Raw genomic sequence first — 17,510 nt, 5'->3', positions numbered from 1 at the left:
TTTGAGTGGTTATCTAGATTTTTAAAGAATTGACAAAAAATATCAGTTGAAGGCATTTTTCTTTGCTTCAAAAACCTTTTTCTTGCAAATAGTTTCATATGAGGATTAAAGTTTGAGTACAAGATCATTTTAAATTCAGGAAATTTTTATTTTTAAACTTGACTTTAATTGCTCACTTCATCAGTAGAACTAAGCAGGCAAATGCATGTAAAGGCTTAACCTACTTTTGAATCTTTCATTCAATGACTTAGGGTTATGGAGAGCAGCACCCCATCTCTGGAACTCTCTTGCTTACTTGTTAAAGGGATACTGTCATGGGAAAACATGTTTTTTTCAAGACACATCAGTTAATAGTGCTACTCCAGCAGAATTCTGCACTGAAATCCATTTTTCAAAAGAGCAAACACATTTTTTTATATTCAATTTTGAAATCTGACATGGGGCTAGACATATTGTCAGTTGTCCCAGCTGCCCCCAGTCATGTGACTGTGCTCTGATAAACTTCAGTCACTCTTTACTGCTGCACTGCAAGTTTGAGTGATATCACCCCCTCCACTTCCCCCCCCATCAGCCTAACAAAAGAACAATGAGAAGGTAACCAGCTCTCTAACACAAGATAACAGCTCCCTTGTAGATCTAAGAACAACACTAAATAGTAAAAGCCAAGTCCCACTGAGACTGATTCAATTACAGTAAATAGGAGAGATAACAGCCTGCCAGAAAGTAGTTCCATCCTAAAGTGCAGGCACAAGTCACATGACTGGGGGCAGCACTGGGGGAAACATAAATTAATTTGGGGTACAGGTAATTTATGCTAAATACACCACTTCAGCTATTTCTCCACTAAGAAGATGTTAAAGTAGACAATCTGCATTGTTTCTCTGCATTTCTGTTAATAACTTTTAGTTCTTTCTTTCTCCTTTTATAATATATTTTTCTCCCCCACCCCTTCAACTCCCAGCAAAACAACTTTTAGCCAATGTAACCCTATAACTTTTTGAATAAACTCTTAAAGTTTGACCCCAGGAGGCACTATTAAAATGCACGACTCAAGTTTGCCTATTTTCCAGAGTTAAGCAATTTCCCATAATCGTGAGAGTGGAAAAAAGGCAAAACAAACATTGCATTTTTTTCATCTTGTTGCCTTCTACCTAAATGATTTCCTGATTCGAGCAGCTTACTCCATATGTTTCCACTAAAGAGCTGATACCAGTTACATGGTCTCATTTTGCTCATGACTCAAGCCTTAGTATGGATGATGTCTGTAAGATATGATTTATTTCAAATATCTCCCGGGAGTTGAATCAAGAGAGACTGATTTGAATTTCTTTTCAGCAGTCTGAAAGACACATAGACCATTTTTTAGAGTTAAATAATATCACTGGAGTCATGATATTTCAGTAATTTGTTAATTTAGGGTTGTATTAATTTGAGCTTCACATTCTATAGCTCTTACTAAATCTAAGCCACAAAACTGTTCATAACACCCATCTGAACAATCTGTTCAGTTATAGCTGGATAAACTCATTCAAATAATAAGCTAGAAGATGCCTGTGGACCTCTGTAAGAAAGTAAGCATGGACATGTTAAATATTGCAGTAAATTAATTCACAGATTTACTACATGGCTGTAGCTTTGACTGGCAGCTATAAACTGTATGTGATAGGAAATTATTAAAGTGTTCTGCTTTCTAGTCATTATGGGAAAAAAAGTATTTTTTAGGGAAATTTTAATATTTTTTTTTAATGGCGCACAATGACTTTAAATTTCACTTTATCTTTAAAGTTGTAAAGTATGTTGAGTTTAAAATATTTTTGGGCTGGTATAATAGAAACTGTAACCTCTGCACCTGGATTAGTAGCACCTAGTAACTAAGCACATTTGTTTTTAAACAGCCGGCTTATAAATGCTACCCACTGGTTAATTTCTGTAGGTTACAAGACCAGGTGCAAACTTTTCATCTTTGAATACATTAAGCGATTTGAGTTTTATACCTGTAGAAAGGACAGATTGTTTTTTCCCCTCCAGGCTGAGTCTGCTGGTTAGACCCTTACATGCCATCTACTCCATACAACAAAACAAAAAAACTTGGGCAAATGCAACCGATTGCATCAATTACTTTCACCAAAATATTCATGTTCTCCGTGAGGTTGCTATTATATATCTAACAAAATGTTAATGCTGTAGTCTACAAATAGCACTGCCTCATAAAGAACCGCCAATACAAATGCATTTAAGTATTGTGTTTAAATTGAATACATTTGTTCATAAATACATGTATTAATGTGTAAAGTATCATACATGGGCACAGGTAATGTGCATAGTCCATTATCTTCCATGCCTGTATGTTGAAAAGAAATTTGAAATCCATACCTCTAAATGTTCTTGACATTGATCACAACTCATGCAGGTCTCACAGGGTGTGTGTGAAATGGTCCACAAGGAAAATTGTTATTGTTAATATAATAGTATCGCAGTAGAAATGCACTTTAACCAAGGGGCTGCTATGGATAACTCCCAGAGAGACTTCAAGTCAAGAATTCATTACTGCACCACATATTTTATTCCACTCAGAGCTTTAGATTTTCAGTATACATTAACTATTTATTGTATGGCTAAACTCCAACTACTTGTTTGTTAACAATTATTTTCTAGCCCCATACCCTTTGCCAAACAAAAGAATGATGAATGCACATTCCCTTGTCCCCTGTTCATCATCATCATCATCATCATCATTATTATTATCATTAATAATGAACATTTAAAAATTGTCAACATATCCCATGGTGTTGTACAGTAAGGGCAGAGAAACACGCTCAGATTCAGGGAGATTAGTCGCCCATCGACAAATCTCCTCTTCTTCAGACGACTTATCTCCCCAAACTGCCGAAGTTGCCCCACGAGGAAACTTCGGGCGACTTCGGAAAACTAATTGTTTTGAGTGCCATCCCATTGACGATTTGGTGGGAAGGCATTCAGGGGAGATTAGTCGCGATTTTTTTCGCCTCAGTTCAACTAAAAAATTATGCCCATAGACTTGTACGGTGGCGTGCGTAAAAAAAAAAAAAAAAAAAGACACCGGGCAACAAAATTATTTTAAAGCCCATAGACTTTAATAGGCGTTTGCGACATTTCGCCGGCGGCAAATATTTGGCGAAACGAAACAGGTCAAATTCGCCCATCCCTACTCTCCCCAAGAAGAGGCGAGTAATCACCGGGCGACGAAATCTCCCCAAATCCACAATTCAGGGTGTGATTCACAAGTGTTATAGTACTTTCTAGATGTGCTTCAGGATTAATAAAAGCCACCATATTGAGTACTCATCAAGTCTACCATATAGTGTTGACTAAACTCAGACTCCAACCCCCAACACATATGCTGACTGCTGAGGGATGTCCCATGACAGATTTGAGTAAAAACAGTGAGATATAAAGCTTCAGAATCTAGTGGAAGCAGATCCACAGAGATTTGGAAAGGAAAATAAATTCTTATGTTGAGCTCTACTGTCATCTTGATGCAGATTAAGGCTGAATTTATCTTTTGTGCTGCCACATGACGGCTATCCCTGATGAACACAGGCAGCACTGTATTCTTAGGGGAACACAGGCCTCTGTGCTTAATATTTGCACCTTGCCTAATATATCACACAAAGGTTAAACTGCAAGTAAGATAAAGTAGCTTCAACCTATATGTTGGTGAGTGGTTTTCTTGTAAATGTGCACAGCAAATCATCTTGAAGTACATCAATAACGAGGCTCAGATTTTTAGAGACCATTTTTCTCCTTTTGCAGGTGACCGTGCCTTTACTGTAGCTACTATGCTGTAAGATGTCCATATCTTTATATAAGAGTCACTATACTTGAATATGCAAGGGATAGACGAAAACAGAATTGTTAACAATTTGCCTTACTACAGAACTGGTTACCTATGATGGGAGTAGAAGAACCTAGCCCTTACCTGATCCTACTAATAATGTTCCAGCATCTAGTGGAAAGGCCTCCAAGAAAAAATTAAGATTGTTATAGCAGCAACAGGAAAACAGACGTGATAATGATACCCTTGGAGATGTTGGACAGGCAAATATCCAAATACTGTTGGCCACAAAGTGTTTTTGTTGTGAGTTTTGATGAAATTTGTCTGAAACAATAAAGTAAATTCCATTTTGTTTGTTGAATAATTACAATTATCATAAGGCTTTAAAATGTGTACTTACAGGGAAAGTGGTTAGTAAACACTACTCCAAGAATGAGCTATTTACAAAATGATCCAGATAGAACAAGGAGAAGTAGACGCCACATCCCAGCGTAACCTGCCAAGATGTCAAAATCCTTAGGAATCCTGATAAAGCTCACAAATGTAGCTAGCTCATCTTAAACTCATCTAAGGGTATCACAAAATTCACACAATACTCTTTTCCACATAAATAGAAGTAGAGATGAGTTTATAGTGGGAATTGCTAAACTCAGTTTATTCTTAAATACTAAAGAACTCCCTGAGTCAGATATTTGTCATTGACTTTAGGTAGTGTAAACCCTCTAATGAAATGAATGCAAAATTGTTCTATTGCAAATTACTTTTTGTTTTTCTAGTTTTTAATGTGCAGTTTTTAAACTGCTAATATAATGAATTTGAAACCACAGCGCCACCAGTATTTTTTTTTTTCCAAGATGAACATGAACAGATGATTCATTAGAGAAGAAGGCAGAAATAGTACTGGGAACAGCTCTGCGGTTGTAATAAAACAATGTTATTAATTCAATGCAAAATGATTTTGAAGGTTACTGTTGAACAACAGCTGATAAAATATTATGATTGATTACAACCAACCAGACTTCAGTGCATAGGAGTGGCAGAAGTCAGGTAAGTGGTGATTGGCTGAGGCTAATTATATTTATTACAGATTGAGTAACTGCATCCGAGCAAGAACTGAGGGCACCCAGGTAACAGTGACTTCAAAGCACTAAGCTTAGAAAGCTATCAGAATAATGCAAATCTCTAGTGTAGCTGCCAAAGTTGTTAGTCTTATGATGACTGACAAAACCCCCCAGCTGTGACCACAATATAAAGGTCAGGGCTTTGTACAGTAGTGCTCAGCTTAAATTTTTTTTTCTATTTTTAGGCCCCCCCCGACCATAAATCATGGGAATATGTTGTATCTTGAATTTATTTATGCACCTGATAGGCTTGTGCTTTCAGCCTTGTGTTTTCGAGGCACACTAGGCCCTACATAACCTAGTCCATCTCCTATGGGTGAGGTTCTGCTGGGACACTGGTCTCTCTTCTTCTATATAACTAACAAATAACCACATCTATACAAAATACTTTATATTTATATAAATATCACATACATATGCCTGTAAGAGGATGATCTGGCCGTCTCTTGGTATACAGGTCAATGAAAGTTTCGGCTTGTGTGGGTAAGGTAGTCATCAGATATTCATGTTAAAATTATTAGTCATGCCTCTCACCAGAGACCGGAACCAATTCATCCCTTCTTCAATCGATCACTTGAGGAAGGCTAAACTGGTCCCAAAATATTCGAGCCATATGTTAATGTAATCCACCTCCAATAAATATTGGGACCACTCCACTTGTTTGCATCTAACAAGTACAGACTGCTTTTTGTTTTTGTAGAGTCAATTACCATGTTCCTAAAAATAAAGATACAGCTCTTTATTTGAAGTCTAAAAATTTCCTTTCTTAAAATGGCATCAGAAACCATTGGTATATGCATTAAGGTAAGTCATAGCACACCACAACTTGAGTATTAATGCTTTATGCTTTAATGGCTCCATAAGTAGATCCATACAAGACATAGTTTCAGGACCCCTTTCTCAAGCCTCAAGTCCTAGAGCAGTTGGTCCTTCCACTGTCTAGCACCCGACCCACAGAAAGAGTTTATTCACAGGTAGAAGCTCATCCTCAAGCGGTATATGCATTAAGACCTCAGATATCCATTGCAACATTTTTTAATTTAGAAAATAAAGAATGAATGATGTGGTAAGGAAAAATCTTGATCTAAAGCTATTAGTGAATAATTGAATTACATGTATTCTCATTTCAAAATATGCAATAAATGGGCACAATTCCCACCACACCCTGTCTCTGTGTTACAAAAGTAACAGAGTCATCTTTAGCTAGATAAACCTGCAAGGCAGTGGTGCTTTGTACAGACATATTCTAGTCTTTATAACATGCTATTTTGCTGGAGGGTGTATTGGCATACATACAAACCAAGATTTCCCTGTTGTTGCTTTGGGTGGGTAGATCTCTTGAAATAATTAAGTAGAGGCAAATTACCATGTATTAGTTAATCTCTGGAGATGTGTTGAAATCTTAAACTGAGTGTGTAGTATGCTGAAATTACATTTATGGATATTTGGCTGCTTGCAAGGGGATGGAAGTAAAGTAGTCTGTGTGGGTTCTGGTATTGGGTAACATGGAGTACAAAAAGATTTTTTCATGGGAACTATAGCAAAAATTTAAATTTATATAAGCATCAGAATCCTGAAATAAGAAACTTTCTAAATACAATCAATTAAAACGTCTGTACTGTTTTAGAAATAATCAAGTTTATCTTCTCTATTCCTCTCTCAGATGAATGGAGAGAGGCGGTATTTCATTCTAGCGGACTGTGATGATCTCTAACTTCACTCTTTGATAAATATACCCCTATGGGAGATGGCCTTCCTGTAATTTGAAAGCATTGTGAATAATGGGTTTCTGGATAACGCACCCTATACCTGTACCAGAAATACATTCTTAGGCTATCATAATATCTAGTAAATATCTGGTTGTGTTTCAGCCCTGATAAGCTCTCAAATCTCAGCAGCCCAGAGTTACTAAAAAGGGATGGATGGCACTAAGGGATCATATGAAAGTAAAGCGCTACATAGCAGAAGTTACATTTAGCATATGGTTTTAGAAAGATAAAGAAATAATCGTAATAGTTGGTGGGGAGCAGTTGTCATACCTGTCACCAACCCCTTCCTTTACTATCTTCCCATTTGTGAACTATAAAAGAATTTGAATAGGACACTTTAACTTATCCATGAAGATAAAATATTTATTTTCACATCTGTTGGAATGAACTTCATATATTATGGGATATTGTGGGGCAACTTGCTTGAGGTGGGTACTAGTGCATTCACAATGGTGATCACACTGTATAAACAGAACATTTGATAGCAGTAGGATTGTGGATTATCTGATGACCCCAAACATGCCCTTTGTTGGATTCTTGTTCTGATTTGAGGCTTAGGGCTGATGTATTAAATCAATCTTATAAATGGGTCATACAAATAATCACCTGGAAGCTAACCAAAAAATGTGTGGCCAGCTTCAGACAATTTTAGCACAATGTCATATTGATACTATTCAGAGCTTACAGCTGTTGGTGGTGTTGTTTCATTAGGTAATAACTAAGCCAACATGACCAAAGGTGACCTTAACTTCTATGCAGGAGGAAACATTATGATTAGTAAAAATATATTATATACTATATAAAATATGCCATGTTAAGACCATTTCTAAAGCCGTATTAAGCAACAGGTTGAATACGATACAAAAGGTACTTAATACCATTTTTTTCAACGGGTGCTTAATCAAATTATGCATGCATCATTAACTTGAGAAGTAAAGCTCTCAAGGGCAGAAATTCCTGTCTTATCCAAACAAGCTAGTTGTCTTTTTCCATGTCATTAAGACAATGTGAGTCATCACGGCTGGTATTAACAAATGTCTTTTAAAGTTTCTGCCACTGGTAACTGTTCCCTAAATGAAGATTGGAGAACAAATGAGCTTCCTGCAGCTGTTATTTAGTTATAGAATGATGTTCAAACAGTGGTTGAATCACACCATGTCTAAACATGCAGTGCTAAGCTGCAGACGCCCTCTCACATCTGTAAAGATTGGGAGAAGGTAGCAATTTGGGAGTGCCTGAAGGTGCAGGGAGTTCTAGTAGCAGCTTGCATAAATATATCCCAGTTCAGGGCCCAAGGGGTTAAACATCCATGTCTGGGCTTGATGTACAATTATTTTTGGTACAATAATAACATTAGTGCTGGTTGTTATCTTCTCTTTAATGGGGCTTTAGAACAATATAACACAGGGCAACAACATTTATATATATGCTTCCAACCTTCACAGAATGGTTATGCACTACCGAATGACTTGATATACATCTCATATGAGGCAAGCATTCTGAATAATAAGATCTAAAACTTGATTACATGGTGCAGATATCTTGTACAATGTTTTGTTTGGATAGGGGGTTTGAGTCTCCTTTGCTCAGGTGAAAACAACCTGATGCAGAAGGGAGGTTGCGGCCCCTGAAACATTGTGCAGGCTATGCATTTTCTGAGCAATGTACCCGTGCACTTGTGTATGGCAAGCCATGTAAAAAGCAAGGAGGATGAGTGACAGGTGAGGTTATAGGACTCAGGAGATTAAAGGAGAATAAGCCAAACCATAGCTGTTTAGCATTGAATGAAGATCTATTCTAGTCTATGAAGATGACCCCAGTGGAAACTCATCCTCTTTTCTACGGATTCACAGTACATGCTTTGGGCTACTGACCTGTTATCTGATCTTAGGGGAAAGCAACATATAATAAACACATTATATAAAAGTCAAAATACAATTCTAATTCATTTTGCATTCAGATTTGCATTGTCTGTGAGAGAAAATAAATTGACATGTCTGCAGATTCCATTGGGAGCCCACCTGATTTGGATGGATTCTGTCTCAAGCTAGCCTTGGTTACTACTACCCTGGCCTTGAGGCAGAGCCACCAGTTTGGCTGAAAGAGCAGTTGTTTGTTTTTCTGTATTGTTGGGTGATATCTCTATGCTCTCCCACTGGTAATTTCCCTTTTTGCAAGTCTATAAAATCTGTGATTCCTTTGTTCAGGGTTCTGACTCTTTGTGAATTCAGAAGCCACAGATCTTGTGTCAAATAAACTTTATATTTTACCTCAAGTGGTCTCCTGTTCTTGCAATTCCACAACGGTTTCTTGATGATTTTCAAACTTTCCCATGCTCAGCTTTTCAGCACAGCACAGTGAGCATGTTCGGTGTCATTGACACTCAAAATATAGCTAACAAGATCCAAGATGGCAATTTCCTGTGGACAAAAGGCCTGAATCTCAATGGTTTTAGGGCTGCAGATCCTTTCTGGTACATTATGTCCAGTACATAATATACAACATTTCTAGCAGTAATTATAGTCTTTTTAAAGAAAATGCAGATTTTTTTTTTCTAGAAATAAATCACATACTGGGCAGTCAGTGGGAACTCCACCTCCCTGGGCACACAAGAAATTGACACACCAAATGGATACAAAGCAAATAATTTAGATGCATGTTGAATGGGCGTACACAATCCAGTGCAGTCTTCAGCATGAATCTAATTAATAATACCTGAAAAAAGAGATATTGATCTGTGAGTTTAGTTTTAAGGAGCAGAGGTAGAAATTCTAGCCGCCTTGCATAACTACACAGCCTGCTGTTTGCCAACATATGCGAGTAAGTCAATCTCTTTCCTATGTACAGCAGACATAACCACAGCTTGCATAACTGCAGATCTGAATAATTGCCTAGTTTTAGTATTGTCTCTATTCTAAGTAAACATCTGTCTCTGTATATCAAGTTCCAAATAAAATAAGTACAAATCGTTCGAGAGTTAGTCATAGGAACAGCAAGCAAAAATCCCCATATTTTTTAAATACCTGGATGTGTTTATTGTAATGCCCAGATGACCAGCACCCAATGTATCACTTTAGAACCAGAAACTGGATGGTTCTATCAATACCATGAACATTTTTGGGTAAAATATATCAATTAGCTAGATGGCTCACTGAAAAAGATTTTGTTTTTGTTTTTACCCAGAATTTATTTTTTCAAGGAAGGAAGATCATTCTGCTGTCAGCAAAAGGAGGAAGGATCTTTGTATTGCTGCAATCTGCAGTTTTAACTGTAAATATGGGGAAGCACAATGAAGGGAAGGACATGAATTGAATTACACAATACGTAAGCTAAAACGGAGTCAGTACAAGGACAAGCTGAAGTAAGCAGTCAGCATTGCTATTCTTGCCTTAAAATAGGTACTGAGCAAAAGACTCCATCGTTTTTGAATTACACATTAATAATCATTCAATGACTGAATTAAATCTATCTCCTCACATTTTACTATAGAGAAGGATGCTCTAGGGAGAAAATTACTTGAGTTGAATTAATCTCAGTTTAATGTCTTACTGGAGCAAGGTGCAAATATTTGTTGTAGTCTCTTGTAGCATTGAATGTGGCCATGCAGGTTACCAGGATGACAACACCATTGTAATTCAGCACACTACTTATTTGGTCACATACAGGTAGGACCATAAATATTTCGACAGAGACAACTTTTTTCTAATTTTGGTTCCGTACATTACTACAATGAATTTTAAATGAAACAACTCAGATGCAGTTGAACTGCAGACTTTCAGCTTTAATTCTGTGGGTTGAACAAAAAGATTGTGTTAAAAAAAGGCTTTAGTTCCTCAAATTTTTATGCAATCACTGAATTTCAGGGGCTCAGAGTATGGAGCTGGAGTATGCGAGATATATATATGAGATACAAAAACAGCATTTATGAAGATGAGAAGTTATCAAATTGCTTTTCTGCTGATTTATGTATAAATCTCCTGCTGTTGCATGAATTTCAGCTGCCATACACTTTTTATTGCCTTATCAAAGCAGAAGATGGTGGGTGGTCTTCATAGTGCATTATTAAATCAAATTACAAATATACATTGCAGACATCTACAGGTAGCAAAAACCTTCTTGCAGTCTGATATTATATTGTAGCTGGGAAGATTCTGGACAGTGGGGGGGGGCAGTAGATGTGATCTATTTGGATTTTGCCAAAGCGTTTGATACTGTGCCCCACAAACGACTGCTTTATAAACTAAGGTCTGTTGGGCTTAATGAAGTTGTTTGCACATGGATAGGAAACTGGCTACAGGATCAGGTACAGAGGGTGGTTATTAATGGTACATTCTCTACTTGGAGTAAGCTTCTTAATGGGGTCCTTCAGGGCTCGGTATTGGGTCCACTTTTATTTAACTTGTTCATTAATGACTTAGGGGAGGGTGTTGTAAGTAATGTATCAGTGTTTGCAGATGACACAAAATTATACAGCCCAATTAATTCCATCCAGGATGTGGCATCCTTGTAACATGATCTTGACAAACTGGCAATCTGGGCAGCTAAGTGGCAAATGAGATTCAATGTTGATAAATGTAAAGTCATGCACCTGGGATGTAAAAATATCCAAGCCACTTATACCCTTAATGGGACTGCACTAGGCAAATCCATTATGGAAAAGGACCTTGGAGTCCTTGTAGATGATAAACTTAGCTGTAGCAAGCAATGCCAGTCAGCAGCATCAAGGGCAAATAAGGTCTTGAGCTGTATTAAAAGGGGCATAGAGTCAAGGGAGGAGCACTGTATAGAGCACTTGTAAGGCCCCATCTAGAATATGCCGTACAGTTTTGGTCTCCATCACTCAAACAGGACATTATTGTATTAGACAGGGTACAGAGAAGGGCAACTAAGCTGGTAAAAGGTATTGAAAATCTTAGCTATGAGGAAAGACTGGCCAAATTGGGGATGTTCATGCTGGAGAAGAGGCGCTTAAGGGGTGATATGATAACTATGTATAAATATATAAGGGGATCATATAATAATCTCTCTAATGCTTTATTTACCAGTAGGTCCTTCCAGCTGACACAAGGTCACCCATTCCGATTAGAAGAAAAGAGGTTCCGCCTAAATATTCAGAAGGGGTTTTTTACAGTGAGAGCTGTGAAGATCTGGAATTCTCTCCCTGAATCAGTTGTACAGGCTGATACATTAGATAGCTTTAAGATGGCTTTTTAGCAAGTGAGGGAATACAGGGTTATGGGAAATAGCTCATAGTACAAGTTGATCCAGGGACTGGTCCGAATTCCATTTTGGAGTCAGGAAGGAATTTTTCCCCCTCTGAGGCAAATTGGAGAGGCTTCAGATGGGGTTTTTTTTGCCTTCCTCTGGATTAACTGGCAGATAGGTAGTTAATAAAAAAAAAAAAAAAAAAAGGTTGAACTCGATGGACGTGTCTTTTTTCAACCTTACTTACTATGTTACTATGTAAATTAATTCACCCCTTCTTCTTTTCTACTGTCAGGGTCATGGCACACATTCAGATTCGGGGAGATTAGTTGCCGGGCGACAAATAACCTGTTCTTTGGGTGGACTAATCTCCCCGAACTGCCTCCCGTCGGCTAGAATGTAAATCGCCCGTGGGATGGCACTTAGAGCACTTTGTTTTCCGAAGTCGCGCAACATTACCTTGTGAGGCAACTTTGGAAAACGAAGTACTCAGAGTGCCATTATGCCGGCGATTTACATTCTTGCCGGCGGGAGGCAGTTCGGGGAGATTATTCGCCCTGAAGAAGAGGAGATTTCTATATATATATATATTTATATATATTAACCTGGCTCTAGACAAAATGGATTCTAGAATACCTGACAGTTAATTATTTAGCTAGATCACAATCATGGTTGGTCATATTGGGTGACAGGAGAACTAATCAGAATGCAGAAATGTGTGCCCATGCAGTTCCAAATCAACCCCGAGACTCCATTCTTACTGCAGCCAGTTTTTCCCTTTTGGTCGATTGCCTGTTGGGAATTTTCTGCACCATTTAAAAGAGGAGTTTTAGGAATCCATCTGGTGAGATAATTTTGAGCTTTCTGGATAATGGGTTTCTGGATAATGGATCCCATAACTGTACTAGTATACTTTCCTTTGTGGATTACTTTCAGGCTGTACTACTTCCAATATTGCTTTGTATAGGAGGAGCCCCTGATGTGAAGCTTTAACAACAATAATACATCCAGCTTCTGATGAAGTGGCAAGGAGCCACGATATGCGTTAAGCGGGCAACCCCCTTGGGAGATATGCTGCTGTGATTTTTTTTTTGTAAATTCTTTCTTTATTGCAATTTTAACAAAAAGGGGAAAAGTAGGGAAGGGTACAAAAAGCAAGAGGGGAGGGGAGGGGGGGAAGTTGAGTACATCAATATTGGCATGTAGATAATACAAAAGTGATGCTGCTGCTGTGATTTTTAATGGATTTACAATAAATTTTGAATACTCTTAACTCTTCATTCTGGCTCTATGGTGCTCCGTTTTTTCTACACAAATGCTGCCATAATACATCCTTGCCAGCAATTTCCCTTAGCCACTTAATACTGCTGATTTAGTGAACACCTGCAAGTAATTTGCTAAACCTTTAAATGCATCAAATACCTCAGTACTCAAGTATCTTGGCTCACAGCAAATCAATGTTCCCACCTCCCTCATCTAATCTTCTACAGCAGTGGGAGAGGTTTTTGGCAGAAATCTTTTTTTTTCTGAAGTTACATATTAATTAGCTTTTGAGTGAACCAAAGGAACAGTTTCAACAACTTCCTGGAAAAATGATAACTTTATCAATTTACCTTTACAGGCATTAGAAAATATAAAGAATACTTATTTCAGAGGAAATAAAGACAGATCAGAGTGGTATTTTAGGAATTGATAATCTACAAGTTAGATGCATGCCACAATTATTCCATGTCTAAAATTGCTACACGTTGTAAACATTTAAAGAATACTGAACAAGAGCATGCTTTATGGTCATAGGACAAGAGAAAGGAAATGAGAATGTGAAGACGTTTAAAGGACATGGGCCATATTTCATTTTATTTCAAGTACAGGTATGGGATCCGTTATCCGGAAACCCATTATCCAGAAAGCTACGAATTACAGAATGGCCATCTCCCATAGACTCCATTATAATCTAATAATCTAAATTTTTAAAAATGATTTCCCTGTTCTCTATAATAATAAAACTGTAGCTTGTACTTGATCCCAAATAAGATATAATTAATCCTTATTGGAAGCAAAACCAGCCTATTGGGTTTATTTAATGTCTAAATGAATTTCTAATAGATTTCAGGCATGAAGACCCAAATTACGGAAAGATCCGTTATCCGGATAACCCCAGGTCCCGAGAATTCTGGATAACAGGTCCCATACCTGTACAGAGAGAGGATTTCCTAGTTGCTAGAATCAGAAGAATATAGCATACTCATGAACACTTCTTGCAGTTATTTATCAAAGTCTGAATTTATCTCAATATTTTCTGCTGCAAACTCCAATCATCTGTTTTTTTACTCTTAATTATTATTACATTTTCCTGAAAATTAGTTTTATGATAAAAAAAATCAGATTTTCATGATTTTTTTGGATTTTTTAATCCGATTTTTTTGGATTTTTTAATCCGATTTTCATGATTTTCACGATTTATTCGGAATTTTCACCTGAAAACTCTGAAAACTTCGGGGTATTGCATGAAACCCAGCGCACAAAAATCATTGGGACCTCTCCCATTGACTTATATGCAACCTCGACAGGTCTGAGATGCCAGATTTTTAGATTCTGATTTTTCCATCCTCAGGGTTCAATAAATTCCGAAAACTTTTGTGATTTTTTAAAAGTCCAATTTTTAAATAAAAAAATCAAAAATTTTTTGTGATTTTTGCATTCAGAGTTTAGTACATAACCCCCTATATGTAACAGAGGAGTTATCCATCAGGGCTAATTTATCAACATAGGTGTAGTTGTCCATAGCAGCCAATCAAATTTCTTGTATTTTCTTCCATAGAAGTCTTTTTAAAACAAATTGCTGATTAGTCATAACTGGCAACTGCATTGGTACAATTTAGCAACTGGATAACTGAACCCCTGTGCTATAAGCGCTGGAGGGGTCATTTATGATTAGTAAGGCAGTATGAATAGGCACACGCCACCATTTTTTTTCATTTTGCAAACAGGTATTCAACCTGTAATCCTGAATGCTCGGGACCTGGGGTTTTTTCGGGATAATGGATCTCTCTGTAATTTGGATCTTCATATCTTAAGTCTACTAGAAAATCATGCAAACATTAAATAAACCCAATAGTTTTGCTTCCAATAAGGATTAATTATATCTTAGTTTCGCTCATGTAAAAGGTACTGTTTTATTATTACAGAGAAAAAGGAAATCATTTTTTACAATTTTCATTATTTGGATAAAATGGAGCCTATGGGAGACAGCCTTTCCATAACTTGGAGCTTTCTAGATAATGGGTTTCCTGCTAATGGATCAAATACCTGTACTGCCTTTCTTGTTTAAAGGAGAAGGAAAGGTAATTTGTTAATACCTACCTCTTAAGTGTGGCATAGGCGCACCCCTACTGAACCGATATACTTTCCCGACCCAATTAGTTTTCCTGCACTAACACCATGTCATTGAAGTTTTTCCCCGCTACTGACTTTGCAGCCGCCATGTTGGCGTCACATCCTGTGTCTCCTTCTGTAAAGTGCCACCTGACCTGATTAGCATCGCTCGCATGGAGGAAGTAAAGCGCTCTTGTGCGTATGTGCAGGGCTTTCAGAATTTCTACTGTACATGTGCGAGGCCATTTTTTTATAGTGAGAGGGATGTCTTTTGTATTACATACCTTTAGCAAAAATTTACTACGATTTTGTAATACAGCTAAAGGGAAAGTTATATAGAGGCACGATTCTTGTAGATCTCCACTTTGTGGCCAATATATACAACTTTATTTGTTTTTTTACCATTCCTTCTCCTTTAAATAATTTTTGCCGGTCTCGGCATGCCAACTTAGAGCACAGACCTGTAGCTGCCCTAATGAATATACTACTGTGCATTCAGTGTCAGGCGGTGGCTAGTGATGGGCGTAAAAATTTGCCAGGCATGGATTTGTGGCAAATTTCCATGTTTCGCCACCCATGAATATTTTCGTTTAACTGCGTTGAAAATTAGCCAGCAAAAAATCCGCTGCAACAAAAAAATTGTCATGCATCAAAATGATTCGGACACCCATCGATAATGCATTTGGACAAAACAGTTGCGTGTATGAAGATGTCACTTGCGTCAAAAATGTACGCGCATCGAAATTATTTTGATTTCAATGCATTTCACAAATTTTCACCCATCACTAGCAGTGGCATGTAGATAACTCACATAGACATATACAATCATACAATAGGTCAGATCCAATATGATGTGAAAACATATCCCCTAATTCAGTTCTACATTTTGTCCACAGACTATGAATTTTCATGAGATACGTTTTTCTCTTGGAATTAAACTGGCGGAACTGCATTGAAATTAGTGATGTGAACGGCCTTCATGAAGTATCCAAAGTGTTTAGTTTGAGGAAATGTGTTGTGTAGAAAAATGAAGGGTCTTTCTAATGCTTGATGTAAAAAACACAGTAAATGAACTGCATGCCCATCTTCGATCATTTTGCATGTTAGAGGAGGGAAATGGAAAATGAAAACAGAAGGGTGTTGGTCTCTAGGAAACAAAATAGTTCTGCAGAGGATTAAACTGTGAATGAACCGATCATTCATGTAATTACACATGGAAAATGATGGGCAAAGGAAATGTGTAAAATGGAATTGAACATTGGAATGAAGGTTGATGTAAAACACAAGAATTCTACAGTAGACTTAACTTAGAATAAACTCTGAACCGCTCAGGATTTTTATCTTTTAGGCTTGCAGAGAAAGGTTACTTTTTATGCAGAATATATTCTAATAAATTTATAAAGTTTCTATAGAACTATAAAATATATTTTGTATATCTTGCTGAAGGGTGTGTACAGAGGGTGACTGCTTGGAGAAGAGTTCTTAGTTGTTTATGAATAGTATGGGAGATTGTAGGTGTATGCCACGTTTGGTGGTGTTTGTAGAGGACACAAATGTATGCGTGCCAATAGATTATATCCAAGATATGGCATTCTTGCAGGGAGAGCTTGATAAACTGTTACACTGGGCAGCAAAGTGACAATTGAGGTCCAATGATGATAAGGCTATGTATTTTTTTACAAAAATATGCAAACCAATTATACCATAAATGGGATTAAGTTAGACACATCTTTGATGGAGACTGACTTGGGTATATTTTTGGATATTAAACTTAGCTGTAGCAAGCAATGTCAGTCAGCAGGAAGAGCTAGCAAGGTATAGTCCTTTACTAAAAGAGGCAAACATTTACAGGAGAAGAGAGTCATATGCTTTACAAAACACTTGTAAGGCCCCATTTTGAATTTGTAGAGCAGTTTTGGTCTCCAAACCTTAGAACAGATATTATTGAAATAGAAAGAGTCAGGAGAAGGGTTATAGATTTTCCTTAAAGGGAAATGTGATTACTTTGTACAAATAAACAAGGGGTATTTTTTTGCATTCTTAGGCATTCAAGGTAATCTATTAACATTAGAAGAAGGAGGTTTCATGTTAAGTTGATGAAAGGGTTCTTAATAGTGATGGACGAATTTATTCGACAGGCGCGAATTCGTGGCAAATTTGCGCAATTCACCACCGGCGAAGAAATTAGCGAAATGGGTGCGAAAATTCACCAGCATAAAAAAAATG

The 17,510-nt window shown here is 37.3% G+C and overlaps 1 long non-coding RNA gene across 1 annotated transcript in view; it reads left to right on the top strand.

Moving 5' to 3' along the window:
* Nucleotides 1-9,444: 9,444 nt before the first annotated feature.
* The window catches only part of LOC121397171, a 32,766-nt gene continuing 24,700 nt past the window's right edge, over nt 9,445-17,510 (top strand). The window contains exon 1 of the long non-coding RNA XR_005963559.1: nt 9,445-9,524. This is a non-coding gene — a long non-coding RNA (uncharacterized LOC121397171). The remainder of the gene's footprint in view (nt 9,525-17,510) is intronic.

This window comes from Xenopus laevis, chromosome 8L (assembly GCF_017654675.1).
Source record: "Xenopus laevis strain J_2021 chromosome 8L, Xenopus_laevis_v10.1, whole genome shotgun sequence".
Classification (NCBI taxonomy): Eukaryota; Metazoa; Chordata; class Amphibia; order Anura; family Pipidae; genus Xenopus; species Xenopus laevis.
Note: the sequence above shows the minus strand (reverse complement) of the source record. Positions and strands in the feature narration are given on the sequence as shown.